Source organism: Calypte anna, chromosome 4A, assembly GCF_003957555.1.
Source record: "Calypte anna isolate BGI_N300 chromosome 4A, bCalAnn1_v1.p, whole genome shotgun sequence".
Lineage (NCBI taxonomy): Eukaryota > Metazoa > Chordata > Aves > Apodiformes > Trochilidae > Calypte > Calypte anna.
In genome coordinates this window covers 16,875,358-16,892,437 of record NC_044248.1, presented here as the reverse complement: position 1 = coordinate 16,892,437, position 17,080 = coordinate 16,875,358, and the positions used below count along the sequence as shown (strand labels likewise).

At 38.0% G+C, this 17,080-nt stretch overlaps 1 protein-coding gene across 2 annotated transcripts in view; it reads left to right on the top strand.

Moving 5' to 3' along the window:
• Positions 1-17,080, top strand: part of FRYL (FRY like transcription coactivator) — a 130,076-nt gene that overhangs the window by 20,796 nt on the left and 92,200 nt on the right. The gene's annotated exons all lie outside the window — the stretch shown is intronic.

Sequence of the window (17,080 nt, the reverse complement as noted above, 5' to 3'; positions counted from 1 at the left end):
AGAACAAACAACAAAAACAATATAAGTAAAGCATTCATAATAGATATTATTAATACAAATATAATACTTCTGAAAACAACAGGTATATAAATTTTTTTCCTCACTCTTTACCTTTTTTTTCATTTTTTTCTTCAGAATAAGAATTTGAAAATCCAAAGGGAAGAAAGGCTATTTTTCTTCAGATTTATATAGCCTCAGAAATAGACTCCTGTAAGTTTAAAATCCCAACAATTTCAAGCTTCTAAAATAAAAAAAAAATAAATTGTAATTTAAAACAGTAATATCTGTAGGTTTCTTGCTCAAGAATTAGTTCAAGATCTGAAAGTAAATAATTTCTCAGAGATTTTAGGAAAGCAGAACCTGGGAAACATAATGAGCCTCTGGTTTGGCTCATCAGGCGCAGCTGGCATGTGATTTGGGGATATTTTCAGCTTTACTTTTTGCAGGTTCCTTTGTAGACAGTTGCTTCAGACCAGAAAGATGTTCTAGATGGTCTAGAAAGATGTTTGAATGCCCTTAACTCTTGCAAATCAATGCTAACTAATTAATGGTTATTGGAAAGAATTGTTTTATTTACATTGCTATCAAAGCACTGTAAGCAGCCTTAGGAATTGTTGATTTTCTTCCTTCTGCTGCTGCTTTTCATCATCCCTGTTTGCTTTTCACACTGCTGAACCAGGAGTTAGGATCTTCAGGTTAGGAACTCTGATGTTTGTGAGGGTGTCAGTGGGCCAGGGCCACTGGTCAGTGACACCTCAGCTTAATGCAGCCAGTGTGAGGTTTCTATATCTGAGTGTCTGACATCTGAGTGGAAACCTGCCTCCTTTTCTCATTGACATCTTGTTGGTGCTGGCTGTCAGCAGGATGTAGCCATGGGGCCAAATATCACCAGATTTTTGCTGTTCTTTCAGCTACAAATGAGGTCTTGTCCTGGAAGAAAAAAAACAAAAAAAAACCAAACAAAAAACCCCAGGCTGGCAACTGCCACTTCATTTTTATGCCAGCAAAGCAAAACTAACCCAAATATAATGAGGTTTGGCTGAGAAGTTTTTTTGATAGCTGTGTGAGGCACTGTCGCAAGAAACCCGTGACAGACCCATTCTGGGGTATTAAGGTGGAGCTGTGCATTGTTCTGCCTGAAGAGGTATTTTTTATGTCTTCAAAAATTAACAGGGTAGGAAAAGAAGAAGAATCCAAAATGTAGAATTTCCCTAGCAGAATAGCATGGATGAGAAAGATTTTAATCTTTTAGTCTTTTTTTTCCCTCCACCTTCCTTCTTAAATAATAATTCAAAAAGCTCTGTAGGGGTGAAAGGGCACCTCAATCTTCAGTTATTCCTCCATAGGAAGGAAAGCAAAAGTGTATCACTAATTCTGAAAGAATTAAGCAAAACAATATAAGCAAAGCCAGGTTTAACAAAAATGGTGCAGGATGACCAAAAGGAAAGTGATTCCACTCTTAAAAGTTTTCCTAGTGTATGTCATTATAGTGTTGCTAAAAGCATTGCTTGAATATTTTTTTTATATGTAGTTTATAGCAAATTTGTAGTTTGTGCCTCTCTCTTATGGCCACGTTATCCCAAGAGGAGAGATATTGTAACTGGAAAGCTGGATTGCTTATCTTGGAGAGGATAAAGGAAGCAAGAACATAACTTTTTTAGTCAAACATGGGGAGAGGATGGTAGGACGGGCTGGGAGGGTGCAGACATTAGTTATGTGTTTTTGGAAGTAATCCTGTAGCTTTTCACTATCTAAAATATGGTAAAGGATGCGAATTACGCTGCCACTGAGCATGAGAACTTCTTGAAGTGTGTTGAGCTGAAGTTCAGCCTCACTAAAACTGGTATTTCACTGAGACAAATCGGTGTCTTCCCAGGGAGGCCTGGTTTTATTAGAGACAGTGCAAATTTACAGAATGAAAAAAAAAAATAAAGTATGTACTGCTTGTTCTGAAGACCTGAAGTGAGGAAGTACTCACTTTGGTTAATTTTGGTTTAGATACAGGTTTGTTAGAGGTAGTCTTTCACTTCAGTTCTTTCTCAAGCTTCCATCTCTCTTCTGTACTTCCTTATTGCTGCCAAGACCATTTACATTAATGATGCTGAGAAGCATGGTGTCACCTCTTTAGAACTATTTGGTTTCATTTTATATTAGCAGTTTTAATACTCAGGTTACCAAGACTGGCTGCCAAAAAGTGATAATACTGGGGATAGCATTAGCTATCTGGGGTCTGGGAGAGGTGACAGAAAGCCATGAAGGTGTGGAAGAGCAGCTCTCTTGACAGGATTTTCTCTGCATAACTCTTGGGAGCCTCGGTCCCTGATTTCTGCTGACTGGGAGTATTGTCCAGAAGCTTGGCTGGGCCTGAGCAAATCCTCTGAGTTAATGGCACTGCAATGTGTGTGTTCTTTGCTTATGTCTTACCTGGAAAAGTGGTGTGAGAGGGGGACAGGATATTTCTAACCTTTAAATGTACTAGCCTGTCTAGTTAAGTTGAAGATGTTTGCTCATGGTTGTCTTCATTTTGATCCCATTGAGGTGGCAGAGCCTCATAAGGGGTTGCAAGTTTTCATCAGCATCTGCAGTAACAAAAAAACCTGACAGATTTATCTCCACTTTCCTCTGTTTTCCTTCTTTTAAAGCACAGCTGCTGTAGCAGGGTATTGATTGCAATATTTCTTAAGCACTGCTCCTTCCCTTGAATTGTGGTTGTGGTGTAGTCATGCATTGCTGATCTGACTGCCTTCCTTTTCACCCCTTGCAAAGGAAGAAAACCATAATCTCATCCTACTGTGTGTCCAGCAAACTTACAGTCAGGTCAGAGGGGAAGTGGACTTTTATAGTGTGATTAAAACAGCTTGCTGTTTTATGGTGTTGTCAATATGCAACCACACAGACTTACACCACATCATCAGAGACAAAGATGAGTGATGAGCTCTGGATGTAAAATGCAAATTTCTAGGTCACTGGCTGAGAGTGTAACTCTCAGAGGCCAGAGCTTGTTATCGTGTTGTGTTTTGCCATTTGGTCTTCTTCCAGATGTCAGGACCAGAGAGATCCCTGCTTTGAGGCCATTTGAGCTCTGTGGTCACTGCACTGTCCCACCGTGGCCAGACTGCTTCCTTGCTCTTTTTTTCCCCCAAAGTTGTTCAGTGAATCAAACATATGTTTTGTTACTGTAGAGTGATTTATGAGATAGTGGGTTCTTAGGATAGATACCTAGATTTTGCCTGTGTAACTCCAATATACTGTGGAAGCTTGAGGTACAAAACCTTGAATAATTGGGAATAATTGGGCAGCACATGAAAACAGCTTTGGTAATAATATACCTGAGCAGTATTGAAGCAAGTATTGCTTCATTTTCAAAGTAATTCTACCCATATATTTATATATTGCAACTTGGGAGATGGCAGCATTGGCTAACTATTGGTGCTAATTCTGGTCAGTAGCCTAAGTGACCTTAGAATTTTTCTTTGTGTAGCAATAATAAGGAACATTATGGATTGTACACCCATTTTTTAGTGGTATCCTCTGTGAAGAAGTTTTGCCCTCTGTTCCTGAAGAGTGCCTGATGTCGGAGAATTTTTATGACAGAATCTTAACGGTTTTATATCTTTCTTCCAGTATGTTTCTTCTTTCCATATTTTGTATTTGTTTTGTATTTGTATGTGTTGTGTCTGTAGTATTCTAAATGCCAGTCAAATATTGCTTCTGTTGCTTATGGCCAAGCTGTAGTCTGTGTTGGTGCATAGTGAGATGTTTAGTTACTTTTCAAGCCTCAAAACTTGGTAGTATTCAAATTATTAGGATGTAGCAGTGATACATTTGTCCTACCTCCTTGCAGGCTACTGTCTATAAAATACGGTTTTAAATATAAACATAATTTTATTCCTTTCTATTACTATGGAAGACTTCAGAACAGATTTTGCCATACTTCAGTTTGTAGATGAGTGTCTCTGCTAGATGCTGATAGACTGGATGTTTTTTCTGTTTTCCCACAAAAATACAAATCCTACTATTGTTTGTATCGGATGACAGTGTAGGAAACAGTGTTGCAACATTGTGTGAAGCATGTAGAAGACGAAAATGTGAGTCTTTATAGAAAGGAAAAATGGAGATGTTACTTAAAATAAGAACCAAGGGTAGAAAAACTTTTTTTCACTAGGTTTCACAGTCTCTCAAGCCCCAGAGCGTGTGTCCAAGAGGCCCATCCATCTGAGCACCAGGACAGGGATGTTCAAGGCGTCTGTCCTGGAAAAAATCACCACAGTGCTTGTGTCCATCTGTTAGGTCTGGAATCCATGGCCACGGTATGAGGGGTAAGAATGTCGGGGGCTACATTCTCCTCACATCCCAGGTTCCTCTTCAGCTGCCAACAAATTTCAAGTATATGTTTTTGGAACTCAGTGACCCGTGTCTGCCTCCTGTACCACCCCTATCATTAGGGGTGGACGTGGTTCTTTGTGTCCAGGTCTGGGTGTGTGAGGGGTCTCCCTGACCTGCTTACCATGTGCAGGGCCATGAGGAGAGCCCTGCTTCTCCTGGTGCCTCCACAGCCAAACCTTCCTGCTCATACCAGTCCCAAGCCTCTCAGGTACGGGTCTCTGCAATGCTTCTTAGAGTTTATGTGTTGAAACCAGGTAAAGGTTCTTATTGTGGAGAGAGCAAACTACATTCTGAAGTCAGAATCAGATAAAAAGTTAAAATGAAAGCTGAGGAAGGCAGGAGAAAAAGGCTTTTTATTTTTCTTTTGAATTCCAGTACATAACATCTCAAGTATTTTAAATGACCAATTTAAGCCAATTGGAGTTCCACAGACAAGTATATGATAACCTATTTTTATTTCATATATGACTACTCTTCTCCCCTGGAACTGACAGAGAAGCTGTTAAATCTGAAAGCTAGGTGTGTTTATGGTGGCTAAGAATAGCACTACGTGGCACTTAGAGCATTTTCTTTAACAGAGGTCCAGTTCAAGCACTGGCTATGTCTGCATGCTATGTGAGATTGTTTTGTCAGGTTTATGCTCTGCCCTTGCACTTTCTCTGAAGACTTTAAGCTCTGGAGGCTGTAATCTGCTTTTGGTTGGTTTTTGTTTGTTTTGGTTTTTTTTTTTTTGTTTGTTTTGTTTTGGTTTTTTTTGTTTTTTGTTTTTTTTTTAAGGAGTTGCACAACTTGAGATTCTTGCTGGTTTAGTTTACTTTTATTTGCAGTTAGCATAGATAAGTGTCTTCAGAAGGTCTTGTTAGAAATATGAGTGTCTTGTGCTTGCTTTAAAAAAAATTGTTTATTAAACTAGGGCTTCATGTGAACCTGGCACTACTTTATGCTGTTAAAGACTTAAAAAGTGCTGAGGATCCTCAAAATAGAGTTTATGCATTAACCACAGAACAAAAGTAAATTTGGATAAGTGACTTAGTGAACTTCTGAACCTTTTAGATGCTTGCTAACTTTCATATTCATCAAACTGTTTTTCCCCAGAAAGAATTAAGACATCCCAGACCATCACCAGTTCAGCAGCTGATATTGCTCTTTTTCTGTAGAGTTTGCTGAAGGAAGAGATAGCTCAGAAGATTAAATTTGGTAAAAAGAAAAACAGACAGCTACACTTAAACAGAGCATTTACAATGTAAGGTATACGTGTGCCGTCACAAGGAAATTTATGCTCTAGATGAAAATTAATCAATCTCTCCTATATGCTAACTGGGAGCTGAAACCCATCAATGTCAAATTTTCAGAAGAACTGATCCCCTCAGGGCAGAATATGTTACTTAGAGAATATATTCAGATAGGATTGTTAATTTATTTTTCTTTCAAACAATCAAATTTATGTAGCTACTCAATGTACAAAAAAAAAATTATGTTGTGGTTTGACACTCCAGGAAACTTATTCAAAACTATATTTTTACAGTATTTTTTTTCCTCATCCTTGACATGGTTACGTTAAATGGGAGAGACTGAGTTAGTCTTTGCAGGTTTGTTTCCCTCTGCAGGTCATATTTTCCCATTTTGGTGAAACTATCAGAATAGGAACATACAAGGGTCAAAATTGATACTTAATGCATGAGACTTATTCAAATCCTATATTGTGTGTGCTTGTGTATATTCCAATGCTTAAATGCATTTGCTTATTCTCTTTTTAAATCCTTGTGTATATATCTGACACTTTAGTTTTCAAGCCATACCTCAGTATCATAAATACTATTATAATATTTCTGTGTACTTCACTAAGCAGTTACCTCTAAAGTTGTGAAAATGCTCTGTAAATGGACCCAGTCTGGGGTAATACAATATTTTTGATCTTTACTTGCAGAAATATTTTTCATTTCCAATGCCAGTATGCTTATATGGAGCATATTAAAAGGAATTGAATTGGTAAATAGGTTTCTTCATAGATTTTTTTTTTTTAAAACCTGGGGTTTTTTTGTTTGGGTTTGTTTTTTTTTTTAATGATACATGATGTGAAGTTACTGGTTACTTTATAACTTATGCTCCAGAGTCCTTTTTCCAAAACAGCTTTTTACAGCAAAGCTGCCAGTATTCATTACTTTTTGCATTTATGCAGGAAAGGTATCAGCTTGACATTAATGAGGATAATTGAGGATAATGAGCATAATGGAGATAATGAGGAAAAGTCTTTTCCTCTTTCTACTGGGAGCTGGAATTGCCCTCAGAAGGAAAGAATAAAAAGGCAGTGGGAGGTGGAGTTTAAACAAACTACCTTGGTTTGTGCTCTTCCAGAGAACTCTTTGAAAAGCTGCTGGCTTCTGACACTATCTTTTTAAAAGTAATACCTAAGTAGATTTCTTAATTGTTTTTTCTTTCAGTACAGTGCATCAGTAGGGTTTTTTATATCCTTAATTCTTCAAAATGAGCATGTGGAGTTTTGTTTTTCCAGAGAAGTGTGGATTAGGGAGGATGAGAGAAGGTATTTAAGTTTCTTTTCCTATTTGCTGGCTAGCAAAGGCATGCCTCTGATCACTTTGACCTAGTTGCTTGATGCATTTTTTGTTGGCAATGTCTATGTATGTTAATATATTGGAAGAAAACAAAACCTCATCAGAGATGAAATGTTTGCAGTGACAAATGTTAGAATTAAGTTGCTTGTGCAACCCATGTAGTGGTGTGTTTGTATTCCTTTGATGCTGTATCATTGGCTTAGTCTTAGTTTTTTAGGTACAACTTTTAAAAGCTTTAGATTTAGGATTTATTTTGTACTTTTATTTCTCTTCATGTATTTAGCATACCATAAAAAAGAATTCTTGTTATTTAGAACAAGTTTACTCTCATCACTGCTGTGGAAAAGCATGCTTCCTTAACTTGTGAAACATGGGATATGGAAATCTGGAATAAACACTAGGAAATATAATTATTTTTCCTTCTGTTTCTGTTCTAGTCCTCAGGCCTGTGTGGTGTATCTTCCCACTCCTGCCCTTTCCTCCCTAATGCTTTTGAATTTCACATCACTTGGCCAGGCATTGGTAAAATTGTGTCGTGTCTCTTAGGTCACAGTTAACATGGGATTCAGAGCATCAGTGCATTTCTGATGCGGTGCAGCCTTCAATTTGCTAGTCCAGGGAGGAAAAAAAGCATTTTTCAATTAACAGTAAATGTTCTGTTCTCTGTCCTATTTCCCTCATCCCCATGAGCTGAGCAGGACACGTTTTCCCTACCCTGTAGGCTTGGGGGAGAATGCGTTGGTCCAAGAATACCTGCAGGCTTACCTGCCAGCTGGGAAGTTGGCTCTGGCTCTCCCAGCTCCAGTCCATTTGCCAGGAGAGGGGATGGAGAGAGACCAAACTGCAGTTAGCAAGCTTAAATTTGCTCAGTAGGAACCTTGGAAACTTTCTCTAAAAAAAAAAAAAAAAAAAAGGAAAAAAAAAAATTATTGCTAATGGCAAAATATTGGAAAACATTAATACAGGATGATATGTACCCACTCGCCTCAAATTAATACCTTGGTTTTGGGTGCTTATTGGTGAATTGTGGGTAAATGTTGCAACCAGGTTGGGTGTCCAGCAGCAATATGAGAGATGGTGTCAACATTGTTAGCTATTATGTCGTCAGAGAAAGCTGTGACTGCACATGTTTAGAGAAAAAAATTGAAGGTGTGGCTCATTGGAATTGATGCCAGATAGCCAGACATCTAAGCTGATGTCCTTCTAGTTGTCCTCTGACTCCAGAAGTTAGAAGTAAAAGAAAATTGTGTGGTGCTTTCACAAATTACAACCTTTTGGGTAATACATCATGAATGCACAGTACTATAAGCATGATAACAATAGTATAGTAATGAGCCAGAGCTTCTAGGTTCCTTTGAAAGCCAGGGAATACTGCTAGCTCAGACTTAGTGGTGGCATGGTTTACACTTTCCTGCGGACAGGTGGATCACAGGAACAAACAAAACAAGCCAAAGTTTTGCTGTTCTTTCTTTTCTCTCCATATTCAATAGGAAGGCATCATCTTCACTCCTGTTGCAGTAACACTGCAGATGCTTTTTGCATCATTACCAAAAGTGCGAGTTACAAGTGAGGTGGAGGAGGTAAAGAGAGAAGTTTCAGGATTTTAATGCTTATGTGGTTATTCTTCTGGGGGAATACAACATTTCTAGATGAGGGAAACTTGTCAGCTCTATATGCTCAGTTATTATCGTTCAGTGTTTTGGAGGAAACTGAGATCTTCATACCTCCCTTACTTCACAACTCCTGGTACTTTGCTGGTGCCGTCCAAAGGATTTTGATGGAAGAATCTCATTAAGTCTTCACAGTAAGCCTCCTGGGAAACAAAACAATAGATAAGAGATGTGTGCTTAGAATGATACCTTTGACAAGTTTGCAACAAGTTTGATTAAAGGACTGTTTTTCAACAGAAATTAATATATAGGCCTAACTTGCTTTATTATATGTGAAGCTTTAATTTGAATTGAAAGATACACTTGTATAAATCTTCAGGGCAGTACAAGTGTTTCTGATAATTATCACTGGGAATTACAGCCCTGAACCTTTACATTCCTGCTATTATCCTGCTTCCCTATGGGCTATCTTGTGTTCCAGATTATGAACAGATGAAAGAGACTTATCCTTTGTATTCTTTTAAGCTCCTCTTGCATGAGAATGGCTTTCTGAGAAGGAAGGAAAGCATGGTAAATGCTATTTAAAAAGCATGGTAAATGCTATTTTAAAAGTATGGTAAAAGCAATTTGGAAGAATGCTACAAAATATAGTTTATTTCATCCTAAGTGAAGGCTTCTGTGAAACTAAAAATATTATTTTTAGTTGAAGTTGTTTGTCTGAAGATGTTTTCTATTCTGGCAGTTGTCCTAGAAGGGAATTACATAAACTACATTTTTAATGGTCTGACACTTTAACGTTCAGGATTTCCTGATGGCATGCCATAATCAAGAATGATTGGGCAGGACTTGAGACAATTGAGTTCAAACTGATTTCCTCTTCCTCCTCCAATTTTTGTGCTTTATCACATTGTTTTCCAAAGTGTATGGTTTCGCCTTTTGGCATCTTGTGCTATCAAAATTATTTTTTTAAGTTGTTAATTTTTTTTTTTCCTATCTGATAATAATCTACAGGCCTGGTCTACTGTAGGAAGCTTTGTAATGTGATTCACATATTGGGCTGTACTTGTTTTTGCATATGCGTATAGCAGTTTCAGCCAATATTCATTTCTGTGTCCTAGCTGTTATATTGTCAAGGATTTTTAAAAATATAAATATATAAAATTGGTCTTGCATATATCTGAATGATTTTTAAAAAAATGTCTTGTTTGCAAAGGTTGCACTGTAGATGGGACATGCTGCCCTGCAATTCCATACTAAATAACTAACTTAGAATTAGATAGCATGAGAGATCAGGTGAGCTTCAGCAGTATCTTTGATACTGTAGGTTGTAGCATCCTTTGCTGCTCTTGAGTTTGAGATTCTCAGTGGATAGAGTGAGCCCAGCAATGACTAATTGTTTATGACTGGCTGCCCTGGATATCCTGACACTGTCCTGGATGTCAGGTCTGACCTCTTTTTCTGCCATTAAATTTCTTAATAATTGTGCTTTCTACCTTCTGTAAAAACACCCGCCCATGATTGTACATGATGCATGTGGCTGTTGTTCGTCCTGTTAAGTCACAGTTCTATTAGAAAAGCAGGTTCTCTATATACAGTATGAAGATAGTGTTTAACTCACTAACAGTTTTAAAATATTGTTGTGATTTGTATTTATTTTTTGACTGACTGGGAACTTTCGTCGGGCAGAAAAAGGGCTATGTTGTAGTTCAGTGGTGGTGCTTTTTCACATGTGACAGAGGTTTAGAAAGGAGGTTTTGCAGAGTTGCTACTTCTCACCTAAATATAAAGGTAAGAAGAGTGACTGCAATATTTCTTATTCAAGAAGCAGTAAAGCAGTAGGATTTACTTGGTAAAAGATGTACCACAGTAAAAGAAGTATTTAAAACAATTTTCCTAATTTAATCTCTGTAATCTATTTCATCTTTCCACCAGTTCTAGAGTTTCAGAGAAGAAATAGTATACCTATTTTAATTTGAGACTTCTCAAAGTAAAGCAAGGAAGAGACTGCAGAGAAGTCCTTTGTGTTTCTGCTGAATTTGCTCAGCCACTAAGACATTTAGGCAAGAAGAGTTTCTTGTTCTTTCACAATATTTTTTAAGACATGTCTGAATGTTAGTACAAATAAAAGGAGGAAATGTGCTATGAGGCAGAGAGCATAGCAAAAAGTCTTCAGAAGTTTTTGGTGATCTGGAGTTTAGATAGGAGGCAGACCTTTCAGTGACTTGTCTGTGTTTGATGTGCAGTGAGCTGACTTCACACATCTGGGGATGTATTCTTAGGTGCGGAAAAATGGACACATTTTCTTCTACACTGTAATTGATTTAAAAGAAAACCCAAACAACCCAAAACCAAAAAGCATCCATTTTAAGTTTGAAGAAGGATTACGTAAAGTTACTTCCTATTTCTTTCTCCCTTGGAGGGACACTTTTTTATTAGATCTCTAGAAAGCATTATGCCAAGTGAAAACATAAAAATTACAGTTTATGAATGAAAATAATGAAATGAAAACATGAAATGAAATGAAAACATGAAATGAAATGAAAACAGCAGTCAGGCAAAAGCCTACTTAATCTTTGCAAAGGCACAGCTCTTTGAGGATCAGCAGCAGAAGTATCTGCTAAGGGATTATAATCTGGTCCAGATATCTCAAAAACTAGGTATTGCCAAATTAAGATTTAATGCCTTAAAATTTCTGCTGTGTCTCTGTGTCTTTCTGCAGTAACATTTCTGTGACCATTGACTGGCAGAGGAGTCTGTGTTTCAGGAAAAGTGAAAATTTAATTTCTTGCCTGTGTTTTCAGAGGCTTTGAAAGCAGGAAACAGGCTTTGTGTGAATACCTGTAACTAGACAAATTGGCAGCTGCTCTCCTGGTTGAGTCAGCTTTCCACAAAGAATGTTCATATTTGTTGGGGGCAGAAAAATTATTTGTAAGATAGTTGCTGAAGATTTCTGTGCTGGTGGTTTTGTTTGTGGTTTGAGTTCAAATGAAAGCTCAGCTGTCATAATACCAGTTTCCACAACACACTGAAAAGACTTCCCTTTCCATATTCTTTCCCAGCTCATCCTTCACATTTACCCATGTGCTCAGTTGGCTACTTGTTGAAATACACTTCTTTTATTGATGTGGTATTCTATTATGTTTCTTTATACATGGAGAGGAAGTTAGCAGTATGTATATAACTTCCTTTCACTGAAAGGTTTGATTTGTTTTTGCAAACATTACACTGAACCATACCACTGAACTAAGCCAGTTCTAAGCCTGCTTCTGCTTCAGAGATGGGTAATCTGTTCAGCTTAACGTAACATTTCATAAATGCATGACAGAAGTACCAGCTACCACTGTTGGTTATTTGATTCTTTTTATCAAGTTGGTAAAAAATCAGTGAGAGTCTTGAATAAGAATTTGCAGTCTGAACTTTTAGTCTATGGATCTTATTAATGAGATAATATTCATGGCCATGTAGTGTGATTGAACTTGTGGAGATATGATTCTCATTAAACATTTTCTAAAGATGTTTCACTGTATACTGCCAGTTCAAAGAGAGAAAAGACAATGCCATACCTCATGTCACTGGATGAATTAAGTCATGCAGTTTGTATTAAAAATAATGTTTGCTTGACAGGAGCTGTGTATCTGGACCAAGATACAAGAAATATGAGAGAAAGAGCAGTTTTTTTCCCCTCTATTTCCTTGATAGAATACGATTTCCTCATATTCTAATGTATTTTGAATGAATTCATTTTCAGCCACTGTGTGTTTATATTTGTGGTGTTACTGTCAGTAGGTATATCTTATGTAAAGCAAAGGGTTATCTAGGTAACACATCTACGAAAGTTTGTTCAGCCAGTGGCCCTTAGTGGATGCACAGTTTCACTGGTAACATCTGTGGATTTTATTCACATTATTTAGGCTGTCTTGTTGATTGTCATGACTGGTGTTAGGAGCTTAGTATGCCTTTGCCTTCACCTATAGGTTTTCATGACAATGTTTTTATTAGGTACTTCTTTTAAACACATCTTAAGAATGCCTCAAAAATGGCATCTAGTAAAAGCTTATTATCTCAGTATAACTAAGCATGTTGCTGAGAACAGTACATCACTGAAAATATTGTAATAGCATATATATATCAAGGTGGTTAAAATACATATTTACATCTGTTTTACATGTTTGCAGTTTCTTCTTTTGTTATCTATTTGCACAGTTTAAAGTGAGCAAAATTTTGCTGGTTAACGAGCTTTAATGAAATAAATGGAAAAAATGCCCACCATCTCTGCAAAGAGCCAGCCTGAGCACAGTGTGTTACTGTAGCTGACTCAGTGCCATTGATGGTGTACCTGGGCAGCAGCTGGCATCCCCTCACTGTGCTGCACACCCTGTCCCCTCCCTGATGGGTGCACAGCCCCTGGGGCTGTAACTGGCTGGAGCTGATCGGGGGTTCCTGGTGATCACCGGGAGCCGGGCAGGCAGTGGTGCTGAGCATGAGATCATCTGGGTTCAGTACAGGTAGAGCTGGTGAGGCAACAGTAAGTCCAGTTTACAGACAGACTCCATGCAGTGTCGCTATTGGTGCATACTTTGGTTAAAAAACAGTGAAGTAGTAATAAAATAGCAACCATCTGCTTGATGAAAACTATGGAGGCCCTTTCAAAAAGTGTGCTGAGTATCTTTACATTATAGTTGGATGCCTTATGCAAAATACATAAAATAATTCTAGATGTATTTTCAGGTATCTCAAAAAGGGGAAGATACCTGATAGAAAGTTATGCTTCAGTCTGACCATTTCAACTTCCTGAGAAACAGCAGCAACTAAAAGAACAAATTTAAGTCGGAGCAAAATACATGAAAAACTTCGAAAGTACTATTTAAAGCTCATATGAAGTGTCAGCACTTGGCTCAGTGAATAGTAGTACCAAAAAACCCAAAAACCAAAAAAACCAAAAAAAACAAAACAAAAAAAACCCCGCATACAAAAGATAAAAATTACTGTTTAATATTAGTTGTAAAGTGCAAGGCATTCATGGACTGTTCACAGGCTGCAGTGTCTTTGTTACCTTTTGTTACCTGCTTTGAATTCTGAATAATCTCGATGATAAATAGAGCACTACTTATATCCTCAAATACTTGATGCCTTTGAGCTATACAGAGAGAAGTGGGGTGATTACAGTAGTGTTCTTTAGTATCAACTTGGGTATTAAGTAACCTTTCCTAGTTGTGGACACTTCTGTTTAACATGAAACAATTTTGTTTCTAATTTAGCATACATCAGGGCGTGTTGCCTTTTGACCTTGGAGTATGTTGTCTGTCTAATTATCCTTTGTATTGTTTTACTGTTCCTTGAAACTATCCAAACAATTTGGTGTGGCCCTAGCAACCAAACAATACCGTTTAACAGAGATTTCCTACAGCACTTGCTCCCAGATTTCCCACGTAGCACTAGCTCTCATCAGAGAAAACAAACAGGATATTGTTTCAAGTGAATAATGTTCAGTGTTTTCGAGCCATTTATGAAAGTAGTTTCTTGTTTTTGAACTGTTGTGAGTGGCATGATTTGTTGGTTCCAGATTTCATCTGAAATTCTATAGAATGGTTCATGTTTTGAAGCTTCTTCAAAAGGTTAGAAACTTAAATATTCTCTGGCAGCTAAGAGCAGAGAAGGGCTTATGTTTTGATGACAAAGAAGAACAGAAACTGTTTAATCCTGACCTGTAAGGAGATTTTCTTCCATTAAGCACATGCTCTTTTATATCTTACTACAGTGTTATCAATTGCAAGTTCACGAGTAAATGGATCCCCCGGAACATAATTATGCCAGATAATGTTTCTTGACCTAATTAAGAAATCTGATAATAGATTTTGGCTTTTCTTTAAGGAACTACTATGTATCTTATTAAACACAGTCAAGCTTCATCCCCTTTTACCCTCCTATGTGATTTTTGTGTTTTTTATTTTTTTGTGTGTGCATTTAACTATCTTACTGGTTTAGCACAGCAGATAAAACCACAGAGCTTGTGATATGCAAGGCAAGAGTGGTTTATGTGAGCCATTAATGCTGTCATGAATCACGAGTTCTCAGCAAGTTCATAGTTAAAAGTAAATCCTAGTCATTCTGCCTTTTGAATACACTGGCATTTCAGCAAAGTTGAGATATTTGTAATCCCCTCACGGCAGCATTTGTAATTGCTTCAGCTTGACACTTTTCCCTTCTTTTTTTTTTTTTTTTTTTTTTTTTTGTGGGATTTGAGGGGTGACGGGGACATTTATTACCAACTGAAGAGATTGTTCATGTTACACATGGTGACATGGATGACTGTAGGATGGCCTTAACTCTCCTGCTGGAAGAGTAAAAAGACAAGTGCTGTCCCTGCACTGACTCTTCTTCTTGTGCTGGTGCATGCATATGTGCTGTCAGATGGTGAGCAAATTGGCAACAGGTTGTGTCAACATTAATCTGGGGAATAGAATGAATACATTTGCTGCTTTTCCAGTCCATTACACAACTGCACACTAATGTTTGCTTGCACCAGGGGAGGATGGCAGAGAACAGGAGATGGCTGACTGAGAGGGGTTACACCCTTTGACAGTGCTTACACCATCTGAAGGAGCTGTGTGAAACAGGAGCCAAGGAATGGGCTTTGCATGGATAAAGCTCTCCTGGTACCACCTTCCCCTAACTTGCATGGTTGTGCCCTCTATCTTGCACTGAAATTCATGCAACTCTTCTAGGAGCCGGTCTGGTGGTAGCCCAGTTGTTGCTTTTTTTTAACTTGCCAGGGTTGGGCTTTTTTTCCAGTTTACCTATTTTGAGGTTATTTCCTGTGTCGAGCCATGAGCCTGGGGGGAGGATTTGTGTGTGGTATGTCTGGGTATTGGCATAAACAGCCTTGGGGTTTTGTCCTTAGTGGCTGTTTTGTAGGTTTGGAAGTTAACACACTAAGATGGTCTCTTACTCTGAGGACTGGGTTACTAATACAAAGTAAAGATAGTACTTCAGAGATGATCAGCTCTCAATGTTTTCCTGATTCTTTAGTGAACAGAGGCTTTTTGAGGTCATCTTTTGAGAACTGGAAACAGAGATGTATTGTGTGAACACATTGTTAACGCTTGTCTACGTAAAACAAATACAGATGTGTAGGGTTAAGAGGCAAGTTAGTCCTTCTCAGTCTCACTAGAGAGAGACAAAAGCTGGTTGAGTGCCATCTTCTCATTGATCAGGAGCATGGGCTGCCCCAGAGCTGTGCCATGTTCCCTGAAGTCTCCAGTCCCAATAACATGGGGATTGTGGCACACTCAAGTAGGTAAGCCTGAAAGGAACCAAAACACCTGCTTAACTAAATTTCTTCTGACCAGACACAACTGAAGATGGTCAAAAGGATAATTAAGCTTCTTATTTCTTTCCAGTCTGTTGGGTTTAATGTGTGATTTAAAATAAGAATCCATTTTGTCTGTTGAGTAGAACAAAGCTTTAGATTTCTTAGAAACTTTCATATTTAGGATAGAAGCAACTATTTACTTAGATGTGTGTCGTATTTGTTAGGAATCCTTATCTACTTGATATTTTAATTTTTATATTCATCTGCAAATGGATATAAAAGGAGGGTTGTTCAAGGCTGGTGTGTTGCAGCATTTTTCTGTTTTGTCAGTCTCATAGTTGTGTTTCTGTTACCTGCAGTGGTTAGAAAGGGTGATCTATTCTTTCACTTTTCTGTCCTCAAAGCTTTGTACTTTTTTTCTTGACATATAGTGCGTCTCTCTTTCATTTCCTGTGCTTCCTTTGGAAGCATCAGGCCTTAAGAATGACAAGAGTACTGATGCTGAAGAATGTAGAAGTTGTAAAGAAATGCATTTTTTTTAAGTGCCTGAAACTTTTATGCTTCCATACTGAGAGACAAACCAGTCATCAGGTATGGGATAAAAAAGAATTTTTCTTTCAAGTCAGATGTTTTGGGTTGTTGCCTTTCTTTGCAGCTTGCACTTTGGTCTGTATCCTAACACCTTGGTGCACTTTCATCCAGCACTCTTCCACTGTAGGGATGTACAGCGTGGCGGTCTCTTCAATCACCCAGTGCCTGTGCTGTGTGGCACAAACTCTTCCATATCTTTTAGGACCTCAATTGCCAAGATCAAAGTGCTAGATCAAAGTGTTAAGAGGATGTTCAGAAATACTTTATGGCATGTGGTGTGCGTGAATGCCGTTCTGGTGTTGCCCCTGGTTGCTGGGAACTCAGCTCTGTGACCTTGGCGAGTCCTTCCAGCCTCAGAGGTGGCATACTGCAGTTTATGTACAGGAAAAAATAAGCTTAGCTCAAACCAAACACAGAATTTGTACAAAAAATACTTACAAAACAGTAAGAAGGGAAGAAAAACAGATCATATGTAGTACTCCCAACCTTATTCAAGGTAACCTTTCTTTTGGATTAGAAGTTAAGGTAGTTTCGACCATTCTGTTATCACTCATGCTGAATTGCTGTTCACTTCATTTGGCTTCATAAATGAATGCTTTCTGTGGAAG